General features: G+C 38.0%; 1 protein-coding gene across 7 annotated transcripts in view; it reads left to right on the plus strand.

The window, feature by feature from the left end:
• The first annotated feature begins 20712 nt into the window (after positions 1-20712).
• The window catches only part of NCOA6 (nuclear receptor coactivator 6), an 87841-nt gene continuing 87314 nt past the window's right edge, over positions 20713-21239 (plus strand). For all 7 annotated transcript variants that reach the window (XM_077769292.1, XM_077769293.1, XM_077769299.1 and 4 more), the window contains exon 1: positions 20713-20791. The gene's annotated coding sequence lies outside the window, so the exon portion shown is untranslated. The remainder of the gene's footprint in view (positions 20792-21239) is intronic.

Genomic DNA, 21239 nt, shown 5'->3' on the forward strand with positions numbered 1-21239 from the left:
AGCGGGCCCCGGGCCTGGGGGCGGGGGTGCTGGAGGGAGCGGGAGCCGGCCGGGATTGGGGAGGGTGCGAGACGCGGGGTCCGGGGCGCTGAGGGAGTGCAGGGCCGGCCGGGGTCTGCACAGGGTGGCGCTCCATGCCCGAGGAACTGGCGGGAGCCGAACGTGGGGTCGTGGCCGGGGTCGAGAAGGGACACTGAGTCCAAACGGAACTGGGATTGGGGTCCGTGCGGCTGGAGGCCAGGACTGGATCAGGGTTAGGCTATTCGTGTTCAGGACCCCAGGGCCGGTAAGACCCAGAGGGGCGTGAGGTCCGAGCTCAGGCTGTCAGAGCCGGGACAGTTCTTTGTAGAGGGCGGGGGTGGGGTGTTGATTAGGAATATTAGAAATGGGGACCCTTTGGATGCAGGCACGACTATCAGACTGGGCAGTTCTCAGAGTCACGGGTGCGAATTGCAAGTCCGTATACCTCCCAAGAGACTGAGGACATATGTTCTCCCAGCATAGTCTACTCCCAGAACAACAGAAATAGGAAGATTTTTATGAGGAAGAGGGAAAAGATAGACTGAGGTTTGGGTGCAGGAGCTGGCCAGCAAATGGGGTGCACAGCGTGGAGCTGGTTGGCAAGAAGAAAGAGAGCCTCCATCAACTTATGTAGTTTGTGTGTGTCTTTAAAAGGAGGGACCAGGCTGTTTGTGGGCGGTGACCCAAGGTGTCTTCCCAGGAAGGGGACAGCCCACTGTTTTAAGAGCAGGGTCACCTGGGGAGGTCATCAGAAAGGCGTTGAGGCCACTAACAATGGTGAAGAGGAATCCGTGTGGAGAAGCTGGAAGGGTCTTAAAGATCATGTAACAATTTCAGGTCATGTAGTGATTTTAGCTGAGACAGAGAAAGGTAAAGTTGACTACTCAAGATCTTACAGGTTCCTGGCAGAGGAGGTCTGCTGCCTCCATATTCAACAGACTGCCTTGAAGGAATTTGGTAGCTGTGAGAAAAGTATTAAGAAGGCCAGCTGAGCAGCATGTATCAAAGAACTGTTAAATCTGTTTTGTTTTGATAATTAGTTTGTCAGTGCAAAGACTGAAAGGGGACACAAAGAAGGATAGGTAACCAGCTATTTGATAATTTCTAGCCTACCTCCATTTGTGCAGAGAAGTTATCTTCAGGACCCTTTTGACTTCAAACTTGGAGTTTTAAGAGATGTTCCTTCTGTTCTAGGTGTTTATTATATAGCAAAGTAACATGGAAAGCCTAAAAAGATGACAGTGAACAATCATATACACCCAAGATCTGTATCATGATCAAACTTCAATTAAAGTTTGATCAAGATAGAGAAGAATTCAAAGTTTATATGGGTAATGGAAGAGTTCTGAGGGAAACTATGCAAATCTGTCATGGAAAGGTAGTTCCAGGGCTCCCATAAAATCAAAAAGGACTTCCAACAAAAAGGTTATGAAGATGTTCATAGAGGTTAAGATTTTCTATATCTATTCAATGAGCATACACAATACATGTATACAGTATCAAGATTAATTTGTTCTGGGTCTTTCTAATGTATGAAGGCCTAACTGTGAGCCCCTCTGGCATCTTGGGAAGCCACTCAGAATAATAATAACCCCTCTCAAAATAATAATTTTAATTGTGTTAAACAGAATACACTGGATTATAGAGAAAAACGTTATATTGAAATACCAAAATATACAAATTATAAAATAGTATAGATATACTTTATCAGTGCATTAAGAGATCAGATAGATCTACTAGAAACTAGATCTAGTATATCTAGTATAGATATACTTTATCAGTGCATTAAGAAATCAGATCTACTTAAACACAAAGTATTTACATGCAAAGTATTATGTGATGAGCATATGTAATACTTCAAGATATCAGCAACAACTGTAATATGATGTAAAGGTATCTGTGATAACTGTGACAGGGTGACAGATACTGCTAATACTAGAGTAGTGTGTTGCCTACAATTCATTTTTGAAGAAAATGGTAACTTTCAATGAGAGGTTAGTGAAAATAAGGAGGTAATTTTCTTTTTTTTCCTATCCCAGTTCACAGACCCTTTGAATTCTACCTGTGGATTCCCATCTATGAACCCCAGGTTAAGAAGCCCTTCTCCTACCACCAAGCATGTCTTCCATTCAGCAGACATTTACTGTGCACTAAGACATGTCAAGCATTATTATCCCAGGTTCTGAGGATTCAAAGGTCTTGAAGGCAGGATCTTTTCACTTTAGATATTCAGTCTCATGAGAGAAATGAACATATAAACAATGCTATTTCAGGATGGTGAATGCCAAAAGAGCATCAAAAGTTGTAAAAACACAGAAATGGGCACATTTTGGTTCTAGTAATCAGGGAAGGTTTTCTGAAGGGGGATACTTGAGATGTGTCCTGAAAGGTGGAGGAGTTTGCCAGGTGGAGAGTTGGAGAGAAGAGCTTTCCAGTTAAGGCACGCACTTTCAGGGAATACAATGGAATGTGGCTGAAGCACAGTATATGTGTGGAACAAGTGGTCAGAGATGAGATGGAAATGTTCTTTGGTTGCTGGTTGTGAAGGACTTTATTAAGGAGTTTGGACTGAATCTTTAGCTGATAGGGAGGCATTCAACATTTCCAAGGAAGAGACTGTATGATTAGGGTAATTTTTAGGAGATAAAAGGATGGAGAGTGGACTGGAGAGCAGGGAAGAAGTAATGAGGGCCTAGTTAAGGCAGAGGCTGTGAGCTTTGAACAAAGTTACAATTTTTAGGTGTTAATAATGGATATTGCACATGGTAAGAGAGAAGGAATATTTTAGATTGGGCTAGTGGCTGTCAAAGAAGTTAAAAAGTGGGTGAAAGGGAAATGAAATGAGAATTGTCACAGGAAATATAGAGAGATGATTTTGGGGGGTAGAATAATAGACTTTCGGAAACCTTTGCAAAGCTGTCACGTGTGGTACAGTTTTTGCTTAAGGAAATCAAAGATAAGTGTTAGCAGACATAAAAAGCAGGGAAAGTATTCCTAGAGTGTAGGAAAGTCACAACTGTCTACATCAGGGGTCAGCAAAGTATGGTCAACCTCAAATCTGGTACAGTTACTCATTTGCATATTGCCTTTGGGTGCTTTCACTCCACCAAAAGCAGAGTTGAGTAGTTTTACAGAGAATATATAGTTCACAAAGCTGAAAATATTCATTGTCTGGTCCATTACCAAAGATGCTTGCCAATCTCTGATCAGTTCTGAAGATTGGATGTTCAACTTCTGGTTTGCCATTTCTAGTTCCTGTATAATGAAGAATAACCATTTTGACTTTGTCCTTCCGGCTGGGTCACCCATGCTCTGTGTATCTGCAGTATGACATAGACCCCTGAATATTCCATATCAGTCAGTGATGCCAAGGTCTGTTCTGGGGTCTGCTGTGTGGCAAGTGTGGTAGTAACAGGTTTTCACAGCTCAGACTATGCTGGGGCTTGTTTTGCCATTTTTCTATTGGGTTGTCTTTTTTGAAAGATTTTTTTATATTTTCTGATTAGTAATTCTTCGTTAGCTATGTGTATTATAGATATCATTTTCCAGTTGCTAATCTTAAAAAAATTTTTTTCACCATTTATTTTTGAAAGAGAGAGAGAGAGGGAGACACAGAATCTGAAACAGGCGCCAGGCTCTGAGCTGTCAGCACAGAGCCCAACGCAGGGCTTGAACAGCGAGATCATGACCTGAGATGAAGTCAGATGCTTAACTGACTGAGCCACCCAGATGCCCCATAAATCTCTTTTTCTTTTGTTAAAAGACGTTCTGAATTTTAATATAGTCAAATTTACCAATCTTTTACTCCTGCAAGATTTTGGAATTATTCTTTGTATTATCTTCTTGAATCTTTACCGTTTTGCCTTTGATATTTACATCTCTAATCTATTTGGAATTGATTTTTGTGTGTGATGTGAGGGAGGGTCCAGTTTCTTTTTTTTTTCCTCTGCATAACCAATTATCCCAGCACCAGTTTTTTTTTTAAACAATATTTTTCATGTTTTTATTTCATTTTTGAGACAAAGAGACAGAGCATGAGGGGGGAGGGGCAGAGAGAGACAGAGACACAGAATTCCAAGTAGGTTCTAGGTGCTGAGATGTCACCGCAGAGCTCTACAACAACATAGGACTTGAACTCATGAGCTGAGAGATCATGACCTGAGCTGAAGTTGGATGCTTAACCAACTGAGCCACCCAGGTGCCCCCAGCACCATATTAAAAAAATTTTTTTAATGTTTGTTTATTTTGAGAGAGAGAGAGAGAGAGAGACAGAGTGTGAGCGGGGAGGGACAGATACAGAATCCAAAGCAGGCTCTGAGCTGTCAGCACAGAGCCCAATGTGGGGCTCAAACTCACAAATTGCAAAATCATGATGTGAGCTGAAGTCAGATGCTTAACTGACTGAGATGTCCCCCACTCTATCATTTATTGAAGGGCACTTTTGTTTTCAAATTGTGTGCTCTTTTGGTGGAGTCTGTCTGAGGTCCTAATTCCATCTGTGCTGCTTGCTAATTGTGTGACTTTGGACAAGTTGGGTAATCTCTTTGTGCCTCAGTTTCCTCAGCTTTTATTTATTTTATTTTATTTTATTTTGTCCAACGTGGAACTTGAACTCATCATTGCAAGATGCAGTCTCATGTTCTACCTCTGAGGCAGCCAGACACCCCATGTTTTTTCAGCTTTTAAAACAAGTATAATAGTATTTATCTCATAGGGTTGTGACAGATTAAGTTAGTTAATTCATGTAACCTGTGGAACAGTGTAGCACCTAGAAAATGCTCAATAATGTTAACTGTTTTTAGCATTATTGTTCATTTCTGATTTCTAGCACCTGGCACAGAGTAGGGGTTTAATGTACTGAACCCAATTGTCTGTTTAAATTGGTTTTCAGGGGGCTCGTGGGTGGCTCAATCGGTTAAGTGTCCAACTTTAGCTCAGGTCATGATCTCACAGTTCGTGGGTTCGACGCCCTCATCTACCTCTGCTGACAGCTAGCTCAGAGCCTGGAGCCTGTTTCAAATTCTTGTTTCTCCCTCTCTCTGACCCTCCCCTGCTCATGCTGTCTCTCTCAGAAATAAATAAAACACTAAAAAATTAAAAAAAAATAAATTGGTTTTCAGATCAAAACAGAATGGTTGAGAGGTAGGCTGAATCTCAATAGGGAAATGCTTCCAGTTGTTGGCTTAGTTTTAGCTGCTGCCTTAGACTATCTGCTGGGAAGGAACTCTTCTCATCCCATCACTTCTTTTGCAGAGAACTTCTGTAACAAAGGATGCAAACCAGCAGCCTGTGTTTGGATTTGACTTGCAGACATGTTTTGTTTGGCTCAAATTTACACAGATTTCTGACTTTGTGACTTTGAAAATTTGGAAGATCTGTTAACACAAACTCCTATTCTGTCACAGCAATACAGTAAAAGCTAAAGCTTTTAGGTGTGATATGTGTTTCCTTGTGCTCTGTGGTCCTCACTGCTTTCTTGCTTTTGCTCATTTACTTTTATTGCCCTGTAGACATCTTATTTCACTGAGGTTTTAAATATTATCTCTCCTAAACCAATAAATGATATGTTGGGGTGAGGGTCAGGATGACCAGAAATTGACAAATGAGTTTGTGGGCAGGTAAAAACCAAAGTCTGTTTATAAGGATGAATCTTTTTTTTTATCAAAATGAATAAAATGATAAGTGAAATTAAAAGAGGTGAAATTAATTTCAAATCGCTGAATATTTATGCATCTGCTATGCACGGAAATATTAAAAATGGCCAGCTTTATGAAACATTGTAGAAGAGATTTTTTTAATTGTGATGTGGAGCTATTTTCCAAGAGAGTGGTTGGATGCAAGAGAGGAAAAACAGGAATTCATTCATTTGTCAAACATTTACTGAGCCCTATCCTTTATATTAAGGCTAGAACTCTGTAGGATACAAAGATAATTCCAGTCAGAGCTTAAGTGTCCTGTGGAGTATAAGTAACGTGTTAGGGTTAGTTACGGAGCTGGAATATCAAAGAATAGTATCTGAAAGTGGTAGCCTTTGAGTGGAGCTGCCAAGAATGGTTAGGATCTTTTTTTTTTTTTTTACTTTTTTTTCAATGTTTATTTATTTTTGAGAGAGGACGCACAAGCACAAACAGGAGGGGCAGAGAAAGAAGGAGACAGAGAATTTTGAAGCAGGCTCCTTGCTGGGAGTGCAAAGCCTGACATGGGGCTGAAACCCATGAACCATGAGATTCTGACTACTGAGCCGAAGTCAGGTGCTCAAACAACTGAGCAACCCAGGTGCCCCAAGAATGGTTAGGATCTTAATACTTGGAGATGAGACAGTATTTTCCAGGCTGAATGAAAACATGAGTGTAGAGATGTGTTTTTAGGAGTTAGTAAAGAGTACAGTTTGGCTGGAGAACAGGATTTTTACAGGGCTACTGTTGGAGTTCAGTCTGGAAATGGAGATTGAACAACAGTAGCAATAATAGTAATAGTAGGTCACATTTTTTGCTTGCATACTGTTTGCCAGATAACTTGCCAAGCATTTAGTAAGTAGTATTTCTTTTAATCCTCACAACAACTCTGTGAAATAGGCACTATTTTTTTTTTTTGGCTTTTTATGGATAAACTGAGAAAGAGAGCTAACAATTGATGGAGAAAGAATTTGAGTCTAGACAGTCCCAATTCCAAGGCCTGTGTTAGTCCCTGTATACTATACTGCTTAATCAGGGAAGGCTTTGAATCCTTTTCAGTTCCTGGCGCTTTGAATCCTTTTCAGTTCCTGGCTGGGAAGCTTGGACTTGATCAATTAAGTAATAGGGAGTCATAAAAAGTTTTTAGCTGTATGGTGACGTAATGAAATCTGCTCGGTAGGAAAGTAAGCCTGGTAGTGAAGTATAGGAACAGCATGGGAAGAAAGGAGAAATACACAACTAGTTTACTCTCTACCTCCTCACTAGATTCACTGCTCCTTCACACCTGGCCCTGTGTCTGTCCCTCCCTTCCTTCAACTCCACTGTCTACCTTACTGTGTTGTCTCACAGATTTATTTTTAAAAATGTAATCTTTTTCTACCTCACCTTATTCTAAAAAAGGAGTTGAGGTGACTGTCTAGGAGCTCAATAAACACTCGCTGAGTTAATTAATAAATGACTAGAGGTATATGTAGGTGTGTATATATAGGGACTACTATGACTTTGTTGGACAGAGTAATGCAGCCCTAAAATTTGGTGATAAGCTATATTTTATGTATAAACCCTATAAAAGCAGAAGCCTGGAACCACATCTTCTTTAACTTGTGAAGAATTATATTCTGTGTCAGATAGAATATTAACGCTCAGATAATATTAACTATATCAGTTAAAAGGCTAAACTTACTGGGCACCTGGGTGGCTCAATGGGTTAAGCATCCGACTTCTGCTCAGGTCATGATCTCAAGGTCTGGGAGTTCAAGCTCCACGTCAGGCTCTGTGCTGATAGCTCCGAGCCTGGAGCCTGCTTTGGATTCTGTCTCTCTCTCTCTCTCTCTCTCTCTGCCCCTCCCCTGATCACACTCTGTCTCTCCCTCTCTCAAAATAATAAAGATTAAAAAAAAAGAATAAAAAGCTAAACTTACAGAAATAGAGAAAATGGTGGTTGCCAGGGAATGGGGGTAGGGGAAATGGGGATATGTTGGTCAAAGCATGTAGACTTCCAGCTGTAAATGAGTAATTCTGAGGACCTAGAGTACATCAGGGTGACTGTAGTTAAATAATGTATTATATACTTGAAAGTTGCAGAGAGAGTAGATTAGATCTTAAATGTTTTTGCCATTCACCAAAAAAGAAAAAAAGTAATTATGTAAGGTGATGGATGTATTAACTAACCTTATTGTGGTAATCATTTTGCAGTATATATGTGTACCCATCTCATTGTACATTTTATTTATTTTTTAATGTTTCTATTTTGTGTGTGTGTGAGAGAGAGAGAGAGAATGAGGGGGGAGGGGCAGAGAGATGGAGACAGAATCTGAAGCAGGCTTCAGGCTATGAGCTGTCAGCAACAGAGCCTGACACAGGGCTCACAAGCTATGAGATCATGATCTGAGCTGAAGGTGGCTGCTTAACTGAGCCACCCAGGCACCTCTCATTGTACATTTTAAACTAACACAGTGCTGTGTGTTGATTATCTCTCAATAAAGCTGGGGGAAAAATCTTTGTCAGTAATATTAATGATCACCAAATTCAGAGGGCATTCATACTTTAAATATTTAGGTTTGTATTTACCATTGCCAGCTACAACCATTGGCCCCCGCCAAAACACAGAGAGGCAGCAAAAGTTCCTGTTAACTGGCACCTTTACCAATATTGAACCTGTTGAATATTAGTTCTGTAGTACCATTTATGTATATTTTCTAAAGATCAGACAGCAGCAGTTTCTTACAGGAAGAAATAGCTGCAAATTTGTGAATCAGATTCCTATTTTGGATTTTGCAAACACAGATTGTTCATTAGGTTGAGTCCCTTGCTGTAAATTTAAATATTATATCAAAGTAAGGCTGTGTCCCTTTCTATAAAATATAGACTTAGAAAGTTCAAATGCTTGGAGGAATCAAAGATGTGATTAACCATCAAATGCTGGTACAGGTGGGAAGAGTTTTAGGTAAACCAACATCTGAATAGACTTAATAAGAGACAGATCGATAGACCCAAATAGTGGATTTGTTAAGTAAGTATTCTTTCCTATTGTCGATATTAGCTAACAGCAGTATGTGCATATACACCTAAGCACATATCAGTATGAATTATAATCATAAAACTGGTATAAATTCGAATCTAGGAATGCTTCATAAAAGAAAAAGTCTTCAACTGAGTTCTTTTAGATTGTGTTCAACTCTTCAGTGTATGTGTAGATGACTCATTCAGAAGTGTCGTGATCAGAACTATTAAGTGTGGAGGAAAATGTGATAATGATAGTATATATTGACTGCCTACCAGTGTTGAGAGGTATATCCAGTTGATGAGTAATTAGTTTCTCCCTTCCAGGAAATTAATTTGTCTGAGAAAGTGATATGAACATAAATAAAAAGTGGGGAAGCATAAATGTTTTATTATTATTATTTTTTTTTAAAGAGTTTTTTTTTTTTTTAATGTTTTATTTATTTCCAGGAGAGAGAGACAGCGTGAGCAGGGGAGGGTCAGAGAGAGAGGGAGTCACAGACTGAAACAGGCTCCAGGCTCTGAGCTGGCAGTCAGCACAGAGCCCGACGCGGGGCTCGAACCCACGAACTGCGAGATCATGACCTAAGCGAAAGTCGGACGCTCAACCGACTAAGCCACCCAGGCGCCCCAAGCATAAATGTTTTAAATGAGACTATAAGTGCTGTGGAAATTCAGGAGAGAGCACCACTATCCGTTGGAGAATCAGGGAAGGCTTCACGGAAAATGTGGTATGTTAATTTTCTAGGGCTGCTATAACAAACTACCACAAACTGGGTGACTTAAAACAACAAAATTTTATTCTCTTATAGTTCTTGATTCTAGAATCTGAATTCAAGGTCTCTGCAGCACCATTTTCTCTCTGAGACTTAGGGTAGAATCCTTTCTTGCCTCTTCCTGGCTTCCATCAGTCCTTAGTATTTCTTTTTTTTTTTTTTTTAATGTTTTATTTATTTCTAGGAGAGAGAGAGAGAGACAGCATGAGCAGGGGAGGGTCAGAGAGAGAGGGAGTCACAGACTGAAACAGGCTCCAGGCTCTGAGCTGGCAGTCAGCACAGAGCCCGACGCGGGGCTCAAACCCACGAACCGCGAGATCATGACCTAAGCAAAAGTCGGACGCTTAACCGACTAAGCCACGCAGGCGCCCCATATTTCTTGATTTGAGCTGCATCACTCCAGTCTCTGCCTCTGTTGTCACATGGTGTTCTCCCTGTGTCTCTGTCTCTGTGTTCAAATTTACCTCTTATAAAGACACCAGTCATATTGGATTAGGGCCTAGTACTCCAGTATGACCTCATATATACTAGTTACATCTGCAGTGACCCCGTTTCCGAATCACGTTACTGTGATTTGTATTCTTTGATACTGGGGGTTAGAACTTTGATATATCTTTTTGTGGGACACAGTTCAACCCATAACAGGTGTCACGATGCAGAAATGATAACCAAGATATTAAATCAAAATTTATTAAATAAGTAGAAGAGTAAGATTACAGTGAGTTAAGGAGAGAAGAACGAGTGCATGATAGACATAAGAAAGCTTAAGGAATATTTAGGAAATGAAATAGTGAGAAGTCTTTTTTGCTGGTGTGTTGAGGAGCTATGGGAAGATGAAGCCAGAGTAGTTGGTTGGAGCCCTAGCTGCCAGATCTGGGAAGGACATTCAGATGTTGTTGAGTGGGTAGTGTGTGGGAAGAGGATGGAACTGCAGAATTTTGAAATGGTGGGTAACTGATTCAAGCTTTGGATAGCTAATTCAGGCTTTAGGGAGAATTTGTGATCAAGTGATTATGGATAAGTGGACACCCTGAAGAAAAACAGATAGTTGACGATTTAACACACCCAGCCTTCCTCATTTGCCCAGGACAATCAGGAGATTCCTCTTATGTAAAAAAAACGGTAATAACAAAAACACCACAACAAACTTTGAGGGTTTTATTAGCCTCTTGCTCAGCCATCTGTGGACACTGAGATACGTCAGCTTTTTAGGATCTCTGTTCAGAAGCCTGAATGGATTTCAGTATTCATAATCATGTCACTATTTTCTTTCAAACTTTTCTTCAAAATCACCTCTTTTCCATCCATTTTTTTAAATCTCTTGATTTTTCTCAACACTCTCTTTGGTTTTTCCATCTTTATTAAACATCTGACTAATGGAAAGGATTGAGTAGTATTATGTACTGTCCAAGATAATGATACACGTTTTCTCTATGTCCTTTTAATGATAGTTATGTTGACTTTTGCCCACGGTAGGACTTTAGGAAAATTGTGAATGATCATTCAAGCTGTGGTCAACAATAGAGCTCAAGTACTTTTCCTTATTTGTCTCTAGGCTGTTCTTCCTGATTGTATATTTGCATTGTTCATATATTCTCTAAGAGCCTGTGTTCCTATGAAGTTTTAAAAATTGTGTTTAATGGAAAGAGCCTAAGTGTCCATCAACAGATGAATGGATCAAGAAGATGTGGTTTATCTATACCATGGAATACTACATGGCAATGAGAAACAATGAAATCTGGCCATGTGTAGCAACATGCATGGACCTTGAGGGTGTTATGCTGAGCGAAATAAGTCAGGCAGAGAAGGACAAATACCATATGTTTGCACGTATAGGAGGATTAGGAGGAACTTGACGGAGGAACAAGGGGGAGAAGAAGGGCGGAAATGGTGGGGGAAAGGGAGAGAGGCAAACCATGAGAGACTCTTGAATGCTGACAAAAACTGAGGACTGATGGATGTGGGGGGGAGGAGGGATGGGCATGGAGGAGGACACTTCTGGGGATGAGCACTGAGTGTTATGTGGAAACTAATTTGACAATAAACTATTAGAAAAAAAATGTTTAAATATTACAGACACATTACTTTGTGCTCATTAGCATATGTATACAGTCTTTATAAGTTTAATTCATATAGTTTTTTTTTAATGTTTTATTTATTTCTAGGAGAGAGAGAGAGACAGCGTGAGCAGGGGAGGGTCAGAGAGAGAGGAAGTCACAGACCGAAACAGGCTCCAGGCTCTGAGCTGGCAGTCAGCACAGAGCCGGACGCGGGGCTCGAACCCACGAACCGCGAGATCATGACCTAAGCGAAAGTCGGACGCCTAACCGACTAAGCCACCCAGGCGCCCCTAATTCATATAGTTTTTAAGTCTTTTTATTTGGCAATATTTTGAGGTACTTTCCACATGTCTATATAGTTATTTTTAATGGATACATAATAACCAAGGTTTAAAAACTCTCTGTTCATTTGGCATTTGGATGAGTTCCAGTTTGTTTTTACTTTTGGTTTGCAATTCTCAATTTTACTTCTGTAATATCTTATTATAAAGCTTTTTTCTCCCAATTTTTTCTTAGAATATATTCTCTAAAATGATTCAGTTTGGTCTAAGGATAATCATTTTTTAGCCATTTTGTGAGCTTATTCTTTAGAATAACTACCAGTTTATATTGCCATTAGCCACTAGTTATTATTGGATTTTATACATTTTTTCTTCCAGTATAGCAGTGGTACCTTACAGAGGTGTCTGGGTGGCTCAGTCGGTTAAGCTTTTGACTTCGGATCAGGGCATGATTTCTCTGTTTGTGGTTCGAGCCCCGCTTCGGGCTCTGTTCTGACAGCTCAAAGCCTGGAGCTGCTTCAGATTCTTTGTCTTCCTCCCTCTCTTCCCCTCCCTCACTCATGCTCGCTCGCTTGCTCTCTCTCTCTCTCAAAATAAATAATAAAAAAAAATGTTTTAAAAACAGTGGTACCTCACAGTTTAGTGGGTTTTTAAGATACATTAAATGTTTTATTGTGAAAAATTTAAAACTGTAATAAAACCCCTGAATTAGTAGAATAAATACCATTATACCTACCACCTATATTCAACATGTAGCCATATGCTCAATGGTATACTTATTATGTTAAACCTTTACAAATAAAGACATCATGAAACTATGCCTTTAAACATTTTAGCATGCATCTTTTACAAATACATTCTTCTGCTTAATTACAGTACCATTATCACACTTAACAAATTATCAGTAATTCCTTAATGTTATCTAATACTGTATCTGTTTCCTTTGCTGTCTCCAAAATGACTTTTATAGCTGACTTGTTCAAAGTGGAATCAAATTTTAAGGATCATGCCCTGCATTTGCATCTTACTATTTATGTTGTAGTTTTTTACAAATCTGGAATAGTTGCCATTCCTTGTCTACTTCCTCACCTTTTGTTTTGTTTTGTTTTGTTTTGTTTTTTCATGGCATTGATTTGTTGAGACCAGAGCAGTTTTGTTTAATTTTCGACATTCTGGATTAATCTGATTGTTCTCTTGGCGACATTTATCCCTTTATTCCTTATATCCCTAAACTGGAAGGTTTAAAGACTTGACCAGATTTGAGCTGAACATTTTGGCAAAAATACTTAAATATTCCTCACATGGCATCATATTATAAGCTACACAAATGTCTAGTTGTCCCATTGTTGATGATAACTTTGATCACAGGTTTAAGGTTGTGTCTTAATTATGAAATTGCTTTTTTTCCTTCTGTGACTAGCAAATAGATTTCTTACTTTTATCAATGATTATGTTTTAAACTTCTTTGAGCTAGTTTTCTTTCTCATTTGACCATTTGTTCCATGTAGATTTGATATCATACTTTTAAGTTTGTACTGTGTGTTTAAAGTTGTATTCAGTGTAACAAATAATGCATTGTTATAAAGATAAATTTCAAGTTTCAAAATAAAGCTGAAATCCAATATAATAAAAAAAGAGATACAGATTGCAAATATATAATAGGGGGCATTTGTTTGACAAGATTTTGTGATGAGTCATGTTTTCTTTTTTTAAAAAAACATTCCAAGCAGACAAATCTAAAAAACATAAAGCTTTTGAATCAAAAATTTCTTTTATTTTTTTTGAAATGGAGGTAGATCTCAAATTCATAAAAGTTGGATTTATATTTGTTTTACATACCCACCCAAAAAGCACCCAGAATTTATTTTTATTTCTTGTTCTGTGAGTGTTTCATTTGGTTTCTTTTACACATCCATTTTTATCAATTTTAAATTGATTGTTATTCCTTTTCCTATTATAGATATTTTTCTTAATTCTTTTCTGTTATGAATTATACTCAAATAGGATTTTCCTTTCAAACCACAATTTTTTAAATGCCCAACATGGCATTTTCTCTCTTCAGATTATCATGATGCCATACACATTATTCTACAAATTCTGTTTATTTTTTTACTTTTTAGGATATACATTTAATTCTGTGTCATTAAACAGATATCAAATTCATTTTTTCTAGCTGCATAGTATTTTATTTATGTAGGTTTCTCAAGGGTCATCAAATTGTTTCTGATTTTATTTTCCCCATCACAAACTGTGAACATCCTTGTGCATACATCTTTAAGAAATGGAGCTTTTACTTCTGTAGGATAAAGCCCCTACAGTATTAAGAACTGCCAGATTATTTTCCATAAAAGTTGTTTGCAGTTCTTATTCCCACTGGCACTGGATATCAGGTATCTTTTTAGTTTTTGCCAGTCAGCAGAGTTTTCTTATTTTTATTTTAATTTCCCTGACCATTAGTAAATACATTGTATACATTCATTGGACATTTGTATTCCCTTTTCTTCAGATTCCCTTTACCAATTCATTACTTATTTTTCTCTTAGGTGGTTAATTTTTTACTTTTTAATCAACTGCAGGCACTTTTGTGTATTTAGGATATTAACCCCTTTTTTGGTCACATGGTACAAATATATTATCCCAGTCTATCATTTGGCTTTTGACTTTGTGGTTTCTTTTGATATATAGACTATTTTAATTTTTACCTGTTCGTATCTGTCAGTCTTTTTTTTTTTTTCTTTTTTAGTTATTGTCAAGTTGGATTCCAGGTAACACCCAGAGCTCATCCCAACAAGTGCCCTCCTCCATGCCCATCACCCCCTTTGTCCTCTCCCCCACCCCCATCAACCCTCAGTTTGTTCTCAGTATTCAAGAGTCTCTCATGGTTTGCCTCCCTTCCTCTCCACAACTGTTTTTCCCCTTCTCCTCCCCCATGGTCCTCTGTTAAGTTTCTCCTAATCCTCCTATAAGTGTAAGCATATGGTATCTGTCTTTCTCTGCCTGACTTATTTCACTCAGCATAACACCCTCAAGTTCCATCCATGTTGTTACAAATAACCAGATTTCATTCTTTCTCATTGCCGTGTAGTAGTATTCCATTATATAGATAAACTACATCTGCTTGATCCATTTGTCAGTTGATGGACACTTAGGCTCTTACCATGACTTGGCTATTGAGAGTGCTGCTATGAACATTGGGGTACATGTGCTCTTAAGCATCAGCACTTCTGTATCCCTTGGATAAATTCCTAGCAGTGCTATTGCTGGGTCATAGGGGAGTTCTATTGTTAATTTTTTGAGAAACCTCCACACTGTTTTCCAGAGGGGCTGCACCAGTCTACATTCCCACCAACAGTGTAGGAAAGTGCCCGTTTCTCCACATCCTCGCCAGCACCTATAGTCTCCTGATTTGTTCATTTTAGCCACTCTGACCAGCGTGAGGTTGTATCTCAGTGTGGTTTTGATTTGTATTTCCCTGACGATGAGGGATGCTGAGCATCATTTCATGCGTCTGTTGGCCCTCTGGGTATCCTCTTTGGAGAAGCGTCTGTTCATGTCTTCTGCCATTTCTTCACTGGATTATTTGTTTTTCAGGTGTGGAGTTTGGTGAGTTCCTTACAGATTTTGGATACTAGCCCTTTATCTGATATGTCATTTGCAGCTATCTTTTCCCATTCCATCGGTTGCCTGTTAGTTTTATTGACTGTTTCCTTTGCCGTGCAGAAGCTTTTTATCTTGATGAGGTCCCAATAGTTCATTTTTGCTCTTGATTTCCTTGCCTTTGGGGATGTGTCAAGTAAGAAATTGCTGTGGTGGAGGTCAAGGAGGTTGTTTCCTGCTTTCTTCTCTAGGGTTTTGATGGTTTCCTGTCTCACATTCAGGTCCTTTATCCAATTTGAGTTTATTTTTTTGTGTATGGTATGAGACAGTGATCTAGTTTCATTCTTTTGCACATTGCTGTCCAGTTCTCCCCAGCACCATCTGTTAAAGAGGCAGTCTTTTTTCCAAAGACAAAGATTAGTCAAAGATTAGTTGGCCATACATTTGTGGGTCCAATTCTGAGTTCTCTATTAAATTCCATTGGTCTATGTGTTTATTTTTTTGCCTTGTCAGTCTTTTTTTTTTTTTTTAAATTCTGGGTTCATGTCTTACTCATCACCACCCTACTAATGAATTTTTATTTTATTTCTATGTATTTTTAAAATTGTTTTATTTTTTAAGTGTATTTATTTATTTTGAGAGAGAGAACACAAGTAGGGGAGGAACAGAGAGCAAAGGAGAGGGAGAGAATCCCAAGCAGTCTCCATGCCACCAGCGCAGAGCCCAGTGTAGAGCTCAAACTCGAACTGTGAGGTCATGACCTGAGCCGAAGTCAAGAGTTGGATGCCTAACCAACTGAGCCACCCAGGCACCCCTATTTCTATATTTTTAATAGAAATTTTATTTCTATATTTTTATTGTTACTAACTTTGACCTTGATTTTGTTTTTCTCTTTTTTGCAATTTGGGCAGAGATTTATTTCTTTATTTTTTAATATAAATAACCTGTTTAATCTTGCCATTATATTTCCTCTTGTGATTAAAGGATTCTCTCTTCTTCATTGGTGATAAGCACAGTATAGATATTCTGGTTTTTAAGTAATCTCTTTTGAACTTCGAAGAAATGCTTTTCTAATATTCCAGGTCATTTTGAATGCTATACTTGTGTTTAAAAATATTAGTAATAGTGTATTCATCTAAAGTTCTGTCTATAGGTTTGCTAGGTGGTTATATCTGGGTCATCAGTAATGATGAAATGGTAGCTACAGAATTTAAAAGCTGATCTTAGGATTTCAGTGTTTGATTTTAAAAGTGACAATTTGAGGGGCACCTGGGTGGCTCAGTTGGTTAAGAGTCTTACTTTGGCTCAGAACATGATCTTACCATTGGTGGGTTCAAGCCCTGCATCGGCCTCTGTGCTGAGGCTCAGAGCCTGGAGACTGCTTCAGATTCTGTCTGTCTGTCTCTCTACCTCTCCCCTGCTTGCACTCTGACTTTCTCTCTGTCTCTCTGTCTGTCTGTCTGTCTCTCTCTCTCTCAAAAATAAACATTAAAAAATTTTTTTAATAAAAAAATAAAAGTGACAATTTGAAGAGCATAAAACAAACAAACAAAAAGCTTGACAACACTCAACCCTCTCATTATGAATGTAAGACCATGGAGAAGAAGAAACACTGGTAGACTCTTAGAGTGATTGCTTAAGAACTTCTGTAACTTAGAGCACAGATCTCCAGATTTAACTCTGTTGGAAACTTAACAGAGGAAAGAAAAAGCCATGGTTCTTTAAAGTTGTCTTCCATCTTATGGCAAGACTGTGTTCATTATTATTATTACAACATACCTTTCTAGTGCTTTTAAAATGAATTATTTTGTAAGGAAGTGTCACACGTGAAATGAAAGACTTTCCTACTCCTGACTAAGAAGCTTCAAATTACTCACTCAGGTCTCAGTTTTTCCATCAGCATATTGGACAACATGATTGCCAAGGGCTCTCTAGTTCATATTCTAAGATTCTTATCAAGTTATTTTTAGGGAATATTTTAGTTGTTCCTGTATTGTAGGATTTGATCAACTTTTCAATGTCATTTGTATTTTAGAGCATGGATTTAAAGACTGGTACTCCAAACCTGTGTTATTTTTTTACTGTAGCTTTATTAGGCCTAAAAGAACATAGTGGTATTCATAATTGGAACATGATATAGGTAGTTTTTCCCTAAATTTTACATTATCCACCCATCGTGGCATCTAACAATATGGGGAGAATCTCTCTGAGCCTCTGACACACTTTGTTGGTTTATATTATGCTCGATTAAGTTAGCTATATTTGTGTTAGGATGAGTTCTAGGAATCTCAAATTTCAATATTTCACGAATTTATCTTTTGCTTCTTATATTACACTGCCAGAACTGAAGCTTAAAAATTAATGTTAATATTCCCTAATCCCTTAAGTTGTCTATTATTTCTACTAGGAGCAAACCAGTTGTTGCTATAGTATTGAAATGCCAGTCTCTTTGACAGGCATTTTGTGGATCCTTTCAGGGTACTAAGTTTCTATGATTTGAGGTGCCTCATTAGTGCAGTAGGTAGCATGTCAGTCTGATAAGTTTCTATGATTTGGCTGGAGGTTTGCATAAATTTTTCCTTGGGAGCCCTGGACTTAGGAACAGGAAGCACGTAGTAGTTTTATAACAGACTCATGAGGTATAGGGAGAATGGGACTGGATCTTTAGTTATGCCATGGCAAATGTTTTGTTGACAGTTCACATTTAACTATTTATTCAGGTACTTTTTAAATGTCTAATAAGTTATCTTGAAACATTTAAGTCTGTGTGGTTAACAGGCCAACTTAATTTTAAGTACTATAAGTATAATATCTAGATTCAGGCATTCATAAAAATGTTCTTTAAATTTCTCATTATACAGGGGCGCCTGGGTGGCTTAGTCGGTTAAGCGTCCGACTTTCACTTAGGTCATGATCTCGCGGTTCGTGGGTTTGAGCCCCGCGTCGGGCTCTGTGCTGACTGCCAGCTCAGAGCCTGGAGCCTGTTTCAGTCTGTGACTCCCTCTCTCTCTGACCCTCCCCTGCTCACGCTGTCTCTTTCTCTCTCCTAGAAATAAATTAAAAAAAAAAAATTAAATTTCTCATTATACAGAATTTTTGTTTTTTCTGTAGTAACTTTGGGAGCAGGAAAATATCTACCCTACCTGATATATAGTAAGCGGTTGCTAAAGGGGCTTTGAACAAATGCATCCATTGAAAGTATTCAAATTATAGATTAGAAATTATGAGGGACTTCTCTACACATATTTCCTATTTAAGATGTAACTCATGGGGGAACCTGGATGGCTCAGTTGGTAGAGCGTACAGCTAGTGATCTTGAGGTTGTGAGGTTGAGCCCCACATTGGGTGAAGAAATCACTTAGAAAGAAAATCTTTTAAAAAAAGTTATAACTCATGGTCTGTAAGTTTGAAATGATTTCAAAATATAAAGTTAAAAAAACTCATACAAAAGAGTCTCTTGGTAAAGTATTAAGGGTATTATTACTAGCCATCTTTGAGAAGGAATAGTCTTGCACCTAGACAACAAATCTGGAAGATTTATATTTGGCACAAGTTGAAGATATGCTTGTTTTTATGAGGCAGAATCCAGAAGAAGTCTAGGATTCTTATTTTACAGAGCTGTTTATTTAATTGAAGTATAGTTGACACACAATGTGACATTAGTTTCAAGTGTATAGCATAGTGATTTGACAACTCTGTATGTTGTGCTATGTTTACCACAAGTGTAGCAGCCATCTGTCACCATAAAACTCTATTACAGTTCCATTGACTGTATTCTTTATGGTGTACCTTTCATCCCATGACTTACTCATTCCATAACTGGAAACCTGTACCTCCCACTCCCCTTCACCCATTTTGCCCATCCCTCCCACCCCCATTGCAAAGCTATTTAAAACATTTGAATAGAGATACTCATTGGTTAAAGTAAAAGCATATAGAATAATAATTAAATTTCTTGGTAAATAGTCCTTGAGTTTTCTTAAACCTAGAAGGAGCGCAAGATTCTATTTAGCTCTAGCTTAGCAATCCATCTTTTCATTTTATAATTTAGAAATCTTAGGTCCAGAGAGACTGTATCCTGCCCACAATCATACAAGAGAAGGTTACTACTAGAATCTGAGGCACACTTACCCTGCTATGCTTAGCCTAGCTATCCTTCCATTCTGTCCCCCTATGTTTCTTTATCATAAAATAATGCTAGTCTGTTCTCAAGCTATACCTAGTTAATTTTACTAGTAATCACTTGACATTTGTTTTGAAAATATTATTAAAAATGGATTCTGCAGTTAGGAAATCATTGCATGAGCATTAGGCTTTACTTAATTTCCTTATGTGGATAGTGCAGCACCTGTGATAGTGCACAGTTGTGAACCAGGACGTTTATATTTTCCATTTATTTGTTTCCTTGTTTGGTTTTGCATTGTCACTTTTTTTAAATGTTTATTTATTTTTGAGAGAGAGAGAGAGTGAAAAGAGGGAGAGACAAAGAGAAAGGGGAACAGAGGATCCAAAGTGGACAGAGGATCCAATAGCAGCAAGCCTGACTGTGGGGCCAAACTCACAAACTACAAGATCATGACCTGAATTGAAGTCGGATGCGTGGATACTTGACCACCTGAGCCACCCAGGCACCCCTACATTGTTATTTGTAATAAAATTTTTTCACAGTATAAGTAGCAGAATAAATGTTAAATTAAAAAGTATATTAATATCAGAACATTTATAGTTTTACAATAAAGAGTAGGAAAGTGACATGAAAGACTAAGTTTGTAGCTAATGACGTGTAAGATCTTGGGCAAGTCATGTAACCTCTGTGGGACTGTTTCTACTACTTACTTCATTAGAATCCTTCAAGAGTTCTGCTCAGGACAGATGTGTCTGCTCTTAATATTTGTTAACTAAAGTATAGCACACACAATGCAAAGTGCACAAATCACAATGATAATGAATTGTAAAATGAACACACTTGTATAACCACTATTGATGTATTTTGAAAAAGCTTTCTTAATTATTATGAAAGCTTTCCTTTAAAAAAACAAAACACTGGATTTGAGGCTATAGGTAATCTCATGTCTTTTAACAACACTTTCTAGAGTGAAATTATTAGAAACAGTGGTAAGACTATAGGTAATCTCGTGTCTTTTAATAACACTTTCTAGAGTGAAATTATTAGAAACAGTGGTAGAAAGAAGGAATTTGGCCAGTCACAAAAAATTTACTTTGAATAGGTTTATTGGGCTTATAAAATTTAGTCTTTTCTTCTGATGTTTCTCTTCTTCCTCTCTGCCCCTTTCTGTCTAGGTCCTGGATGGAATGGAGAGGGGTCCTACTGAACATCTATTATCTTTTCTGAGAGTGGTCAGAGAGTTCTTAAACAGGTCTGTTGTTTATATATAGAATACAAATGCAATGTTGGTTTATTAAAAAGAAAACACTTGGTTTCAGCATAAGAAAAGGATTGAATTAGAAATAGAGTTTACTTTTTTTAAAAGAAGGCATTTGATCTCCATGTCCAAGGGAAATTTTAGTTTGGTAAGCTGCACTTGACATGTGAATTGGACCCAAAGCAACTGAATTAAATGAGATCTGCTTATTAGAAAAACAACTTTTTAATAGAAAAGCAAGTAACTCTTGTCTTTTTCAGTTATGTTGAAAATATGTAATATGGCAGAATTCTTTATTGATTTCATGGAAGGTACTAAAAAAGGTAAAATGGTGAATGTCTCAGTTGTCTATGATTCTGGAGGGGAATGGAGGCATGAATAAATCTGAGAAGGAAAATATTTATTTGGTTCTCTTTCTCATGTTTTCAGAATTCATAATATT

The sequence above is a fragment of the Crocuta crocuta genome, unplaced genomic scaffold (genome assembly GCF_008692635.1).
Source record: "Crocuta crocuta isolate KB4526 unplaced genomic scaffold, BGI_CrCroc_1.0 scaffold445, whole genome shotgun sequence".
Lineage (NCBI taxonomy): Eukaryota > Metazoa > Chordata > Mammalia > Carnivora > Hyaenidae > Crocuta > Crocuta crocuta.